Here is a 9,852-nt window from a genome sequence, read left to right on the forward strand (position 1 = left end):
CAGGCTGGCCAACAAGCCCCACTGGGGAAGACATAGGCTAGGGGGGGTGGGGTGTGGGAGGAGAGCACGCAAGAGGCACGGAGGGATGCTGGAGCAGAGCCAGAAGCCAAGGCAGAAGAGCGAGAAAGCGCGTGTCTCCCCGGCCGGCACAGGGAGGAATGAGCAGGAGAGGTACTGCAGAGGTAGAGGTGACGGGAGAGTGAGAGAGAGAAGGAGGGGATAGAATGAAGTGGGGAGGGGTGGGTGGCTGATAACTGCTGCCACATGCACGCACATGCACCCAGCACGGTAAAAGCTGAGTCAGCCTTACTCAAGAGGGTCTCTGAGTCGGATACGGGCTGGGTGCTTTTCACCCATACCACAGACCACTGATATAACTCATCATTTACTCCCGTGTCTGCTTTCGTGTGTCTCCCATTTCATGCTCTGGCTCTACCTCTGATTTGGCAGGCTGATGCATTAGTAAGACGTGATCTTGTCCACCGGTAAGTTTTCTATCAAATGACCCATGTTTATCTCTCTTTCCCTTTTCTGTTTTTCATTGCGTGTGGATGGGCTTTTTGGGAATAAAAGCATAAATCCTTTGAAAGATGTTTATATACTATTGATTTAGTTGAAGATAATGTACTGGATTTACTTTATTTTAATTTGCTTTCTTTAGTAAATGCTTTTGTAATGCACTAGAAATGGCTGTATACTGCACAAGCAACACTTTTGTAGATAGTTATGAAATGTTAGCCCTAGGTGCTTGGTACATTTGACTACAAACCAAGGATCAGGGTTACAGCTATACTAACACTAAGCCATTAGTGGTTTCCGAACATCTTACCACTGCTTCTAGTTTGATATAACAGGTCATTCACCCAAATTTAACACTTCACAGCTTTTTTTCTGCAAAGAAAGCTTGGCAGATGCAAGCCAAACCAGGCACAAGGCCCAGACAACATCCTTTGAGATGTGTCCACCAAAGCTGAGCCTGTCCTACATCATCTGTTCATTAAATCACCATCAGCAAAGGTGACTACACTCTAGAAGACCACCGTATCCATGGCCTTGACATGTCCTGTCGAGTGCATTTGTGTGATGTCGGAAAACGATCCCTTGAATGTAGGGAAGGCAATTCTTCAGAGAGATAGTTGATTTTCATGTCTTTCGCGTCATATGATTTGTAAGATGGTTTTAATTTGTAACCATCAGTTGCTGTCCATGTAGAGTGACTGAGATCGGTAAGTAAATCTTCCTTGTAGAGTCCTCGTTTCCACATTATCACTTTGAAGCTCATGAACGCGCAAAAGTCGGAAGAACAACATCCCAGCTCTGTAAATGGGTACCATCCGAGGAGAATGTGAACGCACAATTACTTTACATGCCTTACAAATTGCCTGCTAGGTGCACAGGGGCAGCAGTGGTGTGATTTACACCATCTTACACAACATGGAGTCACCAGGACATTACACGGTCATAGCACACTTGCCATCAATCTCAGCTCAGCCTTCAACACAGGACATTGGCAGTGAAGGATCACCAAAGTCCTTAACCCGAATGTGCAGTCTGACCTCGTTCACAGGATTCATGACTTCCTCACACACTGAGGTACATATCAATGGTGTCATCACCAACATCAGAGCCACATAGGGCCACAACCAAGGCTTGATTCTCTATACTTGTAGTCACTTATCATAAGCAACCAAGGCATTCAGTGTTCATTAGAGTTCAAATACCTTGTTGGACATCATCGGTGGATGAACTGACTTTTGATTGACACATCGCTGACTTGCAAAGCCTTTCCAAATCGGAACTGCTCATCATCTGCCAGGTAAAACCCCACCATCACCTACTGTACCGCGGAACATAACTGAACCCTGACCAGTTGGTCCATCCACATTTCACAGGAAATGATTCATGCATCAGAGCTGTCATACACAAAATCACCACAGTCACTTCAGATTCAGTACACCCACTACACCGCCACAGATTAGCTTGTCTGCAGGCACAGATGCTTGAATCCTTTCTAGCCACTAAACAGATATCTTTGCATACCTTTGCGTTATAATTTTAATTCTGTTTCTTGGGTTGATTCTCTTGTGCGGTTGTGAGAACCGATATTCGTTCACAAAGAGCAATAGGAATCCACTATATAATATTTAACATTAGAAAAAAGTGGCATTGATACACTGACATGGATTTTCCAAAGGAACTGCAACAAAGTCTCTTCTTACTGCAACGCATAATTGCCTTTTGAAAGTGAGACGACACATTTCTCTGATGTCTTGGCAACATACAACACATTTTTGTCATTTCTCTGATGACTTGGCGCCACAGATATGTGAGATGTTTTGGCATCAATTTCTGCTCCCTAGAGTTTTGGCACTTTGTGGGTTGTAGTGTATTCTGTGATTATCTCATAGCCTGCCAGTTATTATACTGCTTTTTCAGTGATGAATGTAATGATCATTTTGTGTTTTATCGTGCATCTTGGTTTAAACAAAAAAATACTAATAAATGTAATGTATGACATATTTCAAAATAATAAAAGATACCCCTTTTTTTACAGTTCTCACTTCATGTGTTGTGCTCCCTGTTTTTTTCTTAACAATCCAACTGACATGATGGATGCTTGATCTCTGTAGCTCTCGCACATACACACATGCATGCACACGGACACATCCATAGGTTGTCCGGTGATCCATTGCTTGACATTTGATGTCATTCCGGGTTAAAGTGTGTGTGGGGAGCAGCGACAGCAATATGGTGCCTTAATGCGGCAAGCTTCATGCAGATAAATAGATACAAGAGGTAAATAGATAAATACACATGTATATGATAAGAGGGAGACATGCAAACATGAATTGATACATGCACATGTGCATCTTTGCATACGCACGACAGTCACATGTGCACGCACACACACACACACCTGCCTCTGGACAGGGTGACCTTGGACGCTTTGTATGGAAGGAAGGCGGAGCAAAAGAGGACATTACACTGATGAGAGGAGGGGTGGATGTTAGGGATCAGGAAGGGTGAGAGGGAAGAGAGGTGAAGGAGGAAAACGAGGAAGGAGTGGACAGGGAAAAAGGAGAGAAGGTGGAGGGACGACAGGAGCGGAGGGGAGGAGAGATGACAGGAGGCAAAGCGGGGAGGTGAGATGAGAGAGGGGAGGGAGGGAGGGAGGGAGGGAGGATCTGTTTCTGGGACGGCCAAGGCAGTGAAATGCTGCAGTGAAGCCACACAGCTGAGCCGGTCCGAACATAGAGAAACACTGAGCTCTCCCCTCTCTCTCTCTCTCTCTCTCTCTCTCTCTCTCTCTCCATACCTTCATCCTCTCCCACCACCCACTTTCACCTCCCACTCTGATTAACCTTCCTCTCACCCCACACTACGACCTGCTCCATCCCCCCTCCCCCTTCCTCTCCCTACCCTCCCTCCCTCCCGCTCTCTCTCTCTCTTTGCACCAGCCGGTGAGTGAGCAGATTTCAGAAAGCATCCTGAGTGGAGGAGGACAAGTGGGGTGGGCCTCTCTCTACCTCTCGTTTTCCTCTGTCCTTCCTCTTTTACTTCATCTGAGCGGGTCAATCTGTCTGCTCAAAAAACCATTCTCTATTTTCTGTTTTGTTGTTTTCTACATGTTGTAACATGCTTGTAAATCTTTCATCTGTTCCTGTCTTTTCATCCTTTTCCTCTTTTTTTTCCTGTCTTTTTTTGTCCCTGCGATTTCTGCTCCTGTTGTCTGTCCGTCCATCCTGTCTGTCGTGGGGAACGGGGACCATCAGAAGGTGAGTCCCATCTAAAGTTAAGAACAGGTCTGCGGTACATTTGGATTTGGCACACACGCACACTCACTCACTCACTCACTCACTTACTCACTCACTCACTCACTCACTCACTCACTCACTCACTCACTTACTCACTCACTCACTCACTCACACGAATACCTGCTTTGGAAGTGTGTGGTGGAGTTGTATGTACCAGACTTCACTGCTAATATGTAGTGAAACCTGTGCAGGACATGCAGCCGGCCTCCTTTGAGAATTTATGTTGGAGGTTTGCTGCCTCTCACTTGGCGTTGTTGTGCAGCCTTATATGGTCTTATAGTTTGGAGTTGGACATAAGGAGAATAGTTTGAGATTGCTTGATGTTGGCATGTGTACGGTATAGATAAGATTTCACTACAACGATTGCAAGATCTCTAGTTTTCTCTCTGTGTGTGTGTGTGTGTGTGTGTGTGTGTGGAGTGGAACTGCAACTAGCATGTTTAAATGCACCTGTTTGGTCTCATCCATTTCCGTTCCTTCATATATCCGCAAGAAAGTTTCATATGATCTTCAAGTCTGATAGATTATTCTGTATTTAAGTGCATTAAGTGTGTCATACTCCTTTATCGCCAATTTTTAATTGTGCACTTTTTGCTGATTTTGAAAATGAACGTTTAATAGTTACTTCCATAATTGTTTCTTCAATGTGGTTTTAAAAAGGATGGAGACTAAGCCATATTTAAAGGTAGTGTATTGATTTAAAAAAAAAAGCTTATTTCTAACTATTTATACAATACAAAACAATTAAAGAAATAGGTGGATAGTGATAGTGTTTTCTCATTCTGTGGCTCAAATCGACAGGCTGCACTGTGGCCTGCTTTACAGCAGCACCTACTGTATGTTGTTATAAGTGGGAAAAAAATGGTGTAAACTGCGGACCCCTTCGTTCCAACTGGGCTGATGCAGTGGGGGTGCAAAGGCAGAGAGCTCTGGCAAAAAAATCACAGGGTCATCCAGTAATCAGTTGAACCAGGTTTAACTGTTAGCGCAACGTATTGCATCGTCACACAGTGCTACACTGGCCAATCAAGTGCTTGCAAGCACAGAGCTGGTAGTTTTGTAACATGAATGCCATGGTCGTACTGTTTACCTCAGCACTGTTGCAATGAAAGTTAAAATCATTGTCACCTCGATAGGTTTTTCCAGGAAATAGTGATATAAACTGCCTTGTATTGTGTTTTTGTGTCTGATAAGCATTCAAACTAGGGTTGTTTCCTGAATCCTGTTTGTCTGCAAAGGCTGAAAATACTTACTCTACATTCACAAAGTCACCTCTGGCTGATTCTCAGCGGAGCAGCTCCAGGTTGTCCTCTCTGGTGAGATCAGAGTACAGCTTGGCTTTCTGTCTTTCTGACTAGTTACTGCCCACATACGTACAATACCTGAGCTGTGGTGTTGTCAAAGAGAAATAGATGATACTCTATCATACAACATGTAAGTGATATGGCATTCTCAGAAACAAAGGCCAGGCTGATGTATCAGAGGACGGTTTGTTAAACCAAATGAAACATTGTGGGAGGTAAAAATATGTGGGGGTTATAATAGATTGAGGCAGCACAGTGCTGCATGAAGACTTCAAATCCACCAGTCAGTTGGTTCCGTGCTGGGGACTTTAGGTGTGGAGATTGCATGTCTCCCCATGACTTGGATCGGTTTCCCCTAGGCTTTGTGTGTTTCCTCGTTTCGTGATTAGATGATGTGAGGACTCTAAATTGTCCGTGGGTGTAGATGTTATCTATCAGCCCTTTGATAGACTGGTGGTATACCAACCCAGTATCATGACTTTGTCAAATATTGAGGAAATGTAATCAATAGGATTTATGTACATGGCCACAAGATTTTTATTAACCAACACCCCCCACCCCTATATTTGGGGATAATTTTACATCGGCTATACGGTGGTGTTCTGACCTTCTTGATCATTGTAACCTTGGGTAGGCTCCAGCCCAAGGCAAACTTGAACAGAATAAGCAGCTATAGACAACAGTGTATGGATAAAAAAGGTACAAAAACAGTGAAGTTTTCCTAAATCGTCTTTATTTAAAATACATAATGTAATGACAGCTGCTCGTTCAGATGCAGCACAGTGCAAGCATTAGTTTGGTGTTCACTAACATTTAAAGTGACACAAGAGCAACTATTCAGGGCAAACTCATAGCCAGAGGTTGGTAAACAGTGATGCACAATGATAAATCTGTCTAGTAAATGATACAGCACTAATGTTTGTTCACTTGTTTTTGATTGAGAAATTAGTATTTACAATGTACAGTAATGTACATAACTTCATATTGCCAACAAAACCTTCCTGGAAATAACTGCATTAAATTTGCCCCAAATGTTAACCTGCCATCACCTTATGGGTCAAGACCCTGAAACTTAAACATGCATGACCAGACACACACACACACGCACACACACAGCCGTGTACCAGGAAAGGTGACAGGGTCAGGGGCTCTCACAACCAAACAACTCTACAGTTATGAGCATGTCACCAACTATTTTGATATATTGATAAATCACCATTTCATTGTTGTTCTTCACGGCATGATTGGTGTTAAATGGTCATATAAACTTTATTGATCATCACAGAGCAACACATAATTGTGAATATATTATTGTGATGCCAAATATGTGCTTTTGTTGTTTCAGGAATTCACACAGTACATCACCCGTAATGGTAGAAAACGTAAATTAGAACATCATCAACAATAGAAAAATAATAATAGGCCTAAACATAGACCTGTACACAGTTTTTCATTTTTTTTTTAAACCAGGACTGGCCAGACCTCCAAATTTGGAAGCACTACCACACTCCCACAACTGGATGACACAGCCAACCAGCTTGAGGCATTACAGACATCAGGCCTGTTGTGACAACATACTTAAAACATCATAGGACAATCAGAGATAAACAAAGCTCACATGCTGTAACATGTAAAATTGACATTAAATATAGATAATCTTATCAGGAGAATATTTTTATTTTTTAGGGTGCTCCAACCAAATAAATCATCAAATAAATACACAATACATTTCCCATTTAACCATACAATCACCATGCCATGTTTGAACAACGTCACATTTCAATATACCATCTTAATTAATAAAGTGAGCTTTATACATTTTCCTTATTTCCCTCATATCCACATGCTCAGCTGTGAGTATATTAGAATTTGTATAAATGTGTTAATGTGCAAAACAATATCTACAGTTTTAATCACCGCTTTGAGGTCAAGGCGTTACTTTGGAGACCAAGCTAGGCTGTCAGTTTCAAAACTCTTTTTAATATATTAAATCTGCTTTAAAATACACACTAAACTTGTTTGTATTATGGTGCAATCACTCAACGGGTTTCTATTAAAATCTCTATAAAACAGGTTTCCAGTTGGAGTTGGAGTAAAAAAACAGTGGCTTTTAAGAGTCTGTATGGAAGCTTTTCTTCCCATTATAAGAAATATTGGAAGTTGAATTGTTTCTTGATATTTCACAGGAGGCAGATGAAACTTGTGAAAATGCAACCAAATATGTCTGACAATATAAATTACATATTCAAGCAAAATATATGTATAAAAATTAAATCAAAATAAAATCCAGATATAGGGACATTTCATAAATGGCGCCACCTGAGTACTACGTAGAGTGAAAGCTTAAACATGCTTTGACTGACTCACATTTTTGTGTTTTTCTGCGAAAACTTAACAGAAGTTTCTTATTTCATTATATATTTTTTTTCTTTTTGATATGCACTCTTTGACATGCATTCATGGCAGTATAGTACACCAACATGCTACAGTCGTTACCTGTTTTGGCAGGTAATGCCAATTCGTACAATGGCGTGGTGAGACACTAACAAAACAAAGAGATTGTCAGGAGGCTCTTCTCTGTCGGTCATGTACTGTACAAGCATCTTATATTTTCATTTGGATCATTTGGTGTTATTTCGAGCCTGCCCTCCTCAGGAAAACAATCATATAGATTGACAATTCAAGCAGGTCATCACGACCAATATTTACTTTTGTGATAAGGCGTTAATTCAGGAGACTGCTGTTTGTGCCCAGTGTGAAACAAGAAGCCAATGAGAAGTCAACCCAAACCATGATGTTTATTTCTAAACCTAGCCACATATTTTTCTTGCGTAACCCTAACCAAGTAGTTATTTTGCACAACCTTTACCAAGAACTTTTCTTGGCAAAACCTAACAAATTAGTGAGTGTACGAGGCTGCAATGGCCATGTGGCCATTTTGTTTTAGGAACGGTGATATATGTCATTTTGAGAGATCTACTCAGTTGTTTAGGTATATGGATAGGTTGGTTATTTCCTGTACTATTGACTCCAAATGAAATTCAACTTTCTGTGTGTGATGGATCATGGCAAGGGTTACTATTTAACTGTGGTTCTGTATAGTCTTTTGTTTGGGCAATCATGTTAATTAGGATGATCAAGTACATTAATTTGAATTTAAATTGAGGAACCTCTTCTACAGCCTGGTTGTCTACTGGCAAAAATAGCTCCACAAACACATATCTTGAGGACATTAAAAGAGAACTGGTAACAAAAGGTAAGATGGTTTATTGTAAGATGGAGCCTCCAGGATCTGATAAACTGTCACTAATTTCTCGTCTCACGAAGTGGCCCAGGATTCATAGAAAAGGGTGTAATTATAAAACAACAGGACAGGAAACAGTAGAATCCAGGTTGATGCCGCTCAGCCTGATACAGTGACCCCCAGGGTGCAGGAGTGAGTGCATGTATGTGTCTCTCATAACTCAATCAAGATATGTAGAGTTGACTTCACAATTTAATATTGTTAAGCATAGAAATGAATCTATAGATATATATGTTTCATGTTTGTAACATGATTGGTGTTTATAACCTTTCAACCCTGTTATACCATGTTTATTACTGACTTATTGCCACGTGTGTGTGACCCCGGTAATTTTTATACAGTGTTTGGTATTCAGTAACAGAGAGTGCCACAATTTTAAATATTGACACCTCAACCAAACAACATTTATTCATTCTTCAATAAGAAATCAGAGTTGAAATATGATTAAGATAGGGCAAGAACAGTTGCACCGATTATACTGGACCTCAGCTAGGCCATATGGAACATACTGAAGTCAGCTTTTAACTTTTTTATGAAAGAAGACTCCCCACCTGCAACCTCATCAGATGCTCAAGGTATAACAGATACTTTCCAGAAAGGGATGGCAGGTTAACAAAGGGGATGCATTTTGGTCATTTTGCTCGCAAAGGGGATGGCGTCCCCCCTCAAATTGCCTACTGGTTATGGTACTTAACTATTTCGAACAATTCCCCCTAACCAACACTCTCAGCTGTTGAATGATCTGGCATTGTGAATGTTTTAGGTCTTCCTAGACTCCATTTGACCTATATTTGTTCCCTGTCACATCGGTAGTTTAGTTTTATTGTGTTGTTTTGTCTTGTGGTTTGTCAGTAGATTAGTTGACAAATGTTTGTGTACACATTGTCGTGGTTTTCTGAACGCTCACTCTCAGTCCCCGAAAGCATTCCGGTTCTATCCCGCTTCACCAGACTAGAAAATCAGACTAAAAGACTAGAAACAGACTACAAAATCATTGGACAACTAAAAGTAGTTTGTGTTATTACTTTAATTAATGCCATATTAATATTCGCCTTTCCCTACACCATGAATATTAATGTTATTATATTGTATTAACGGTTGGCATCAACATGAGTTATGTGATTGTGGTTGCAATGTGAGTTTTTCACTTTAAATCTGTCTTTAGTATGTTTTGAGTTTGACAAAAATGTTGTTTTGTAGTCAATTCTCTTCACTCTAACAACATACTCGTTATCCAGTGCTAGAACAATTTTAACCCTACGAATACAATAACAGACAGACTGAACTCTGTACCTGCTACTAGAACTACTGTGTTCAGGCACACTCATGGGGATGGACGGTATAACCAGTAATGACATACAGTAGAAATATAAACATTTGGCTATGCTGTTTGTATTCATATATAATTCATTTGAACTGTAAATTCTTA

The sequence above is a fragment of the Pagrus major genome, chromosome 2 (genome assembly GCF_040436345.1).
Source record: "Pagrus major chromosome 2, Pma_NU_1.0".
NCBI lineage: Eukaryota > Metazoa > Chordata > Actinopteri > Spariformes > Sparidae > Pagrus > Pagrus major.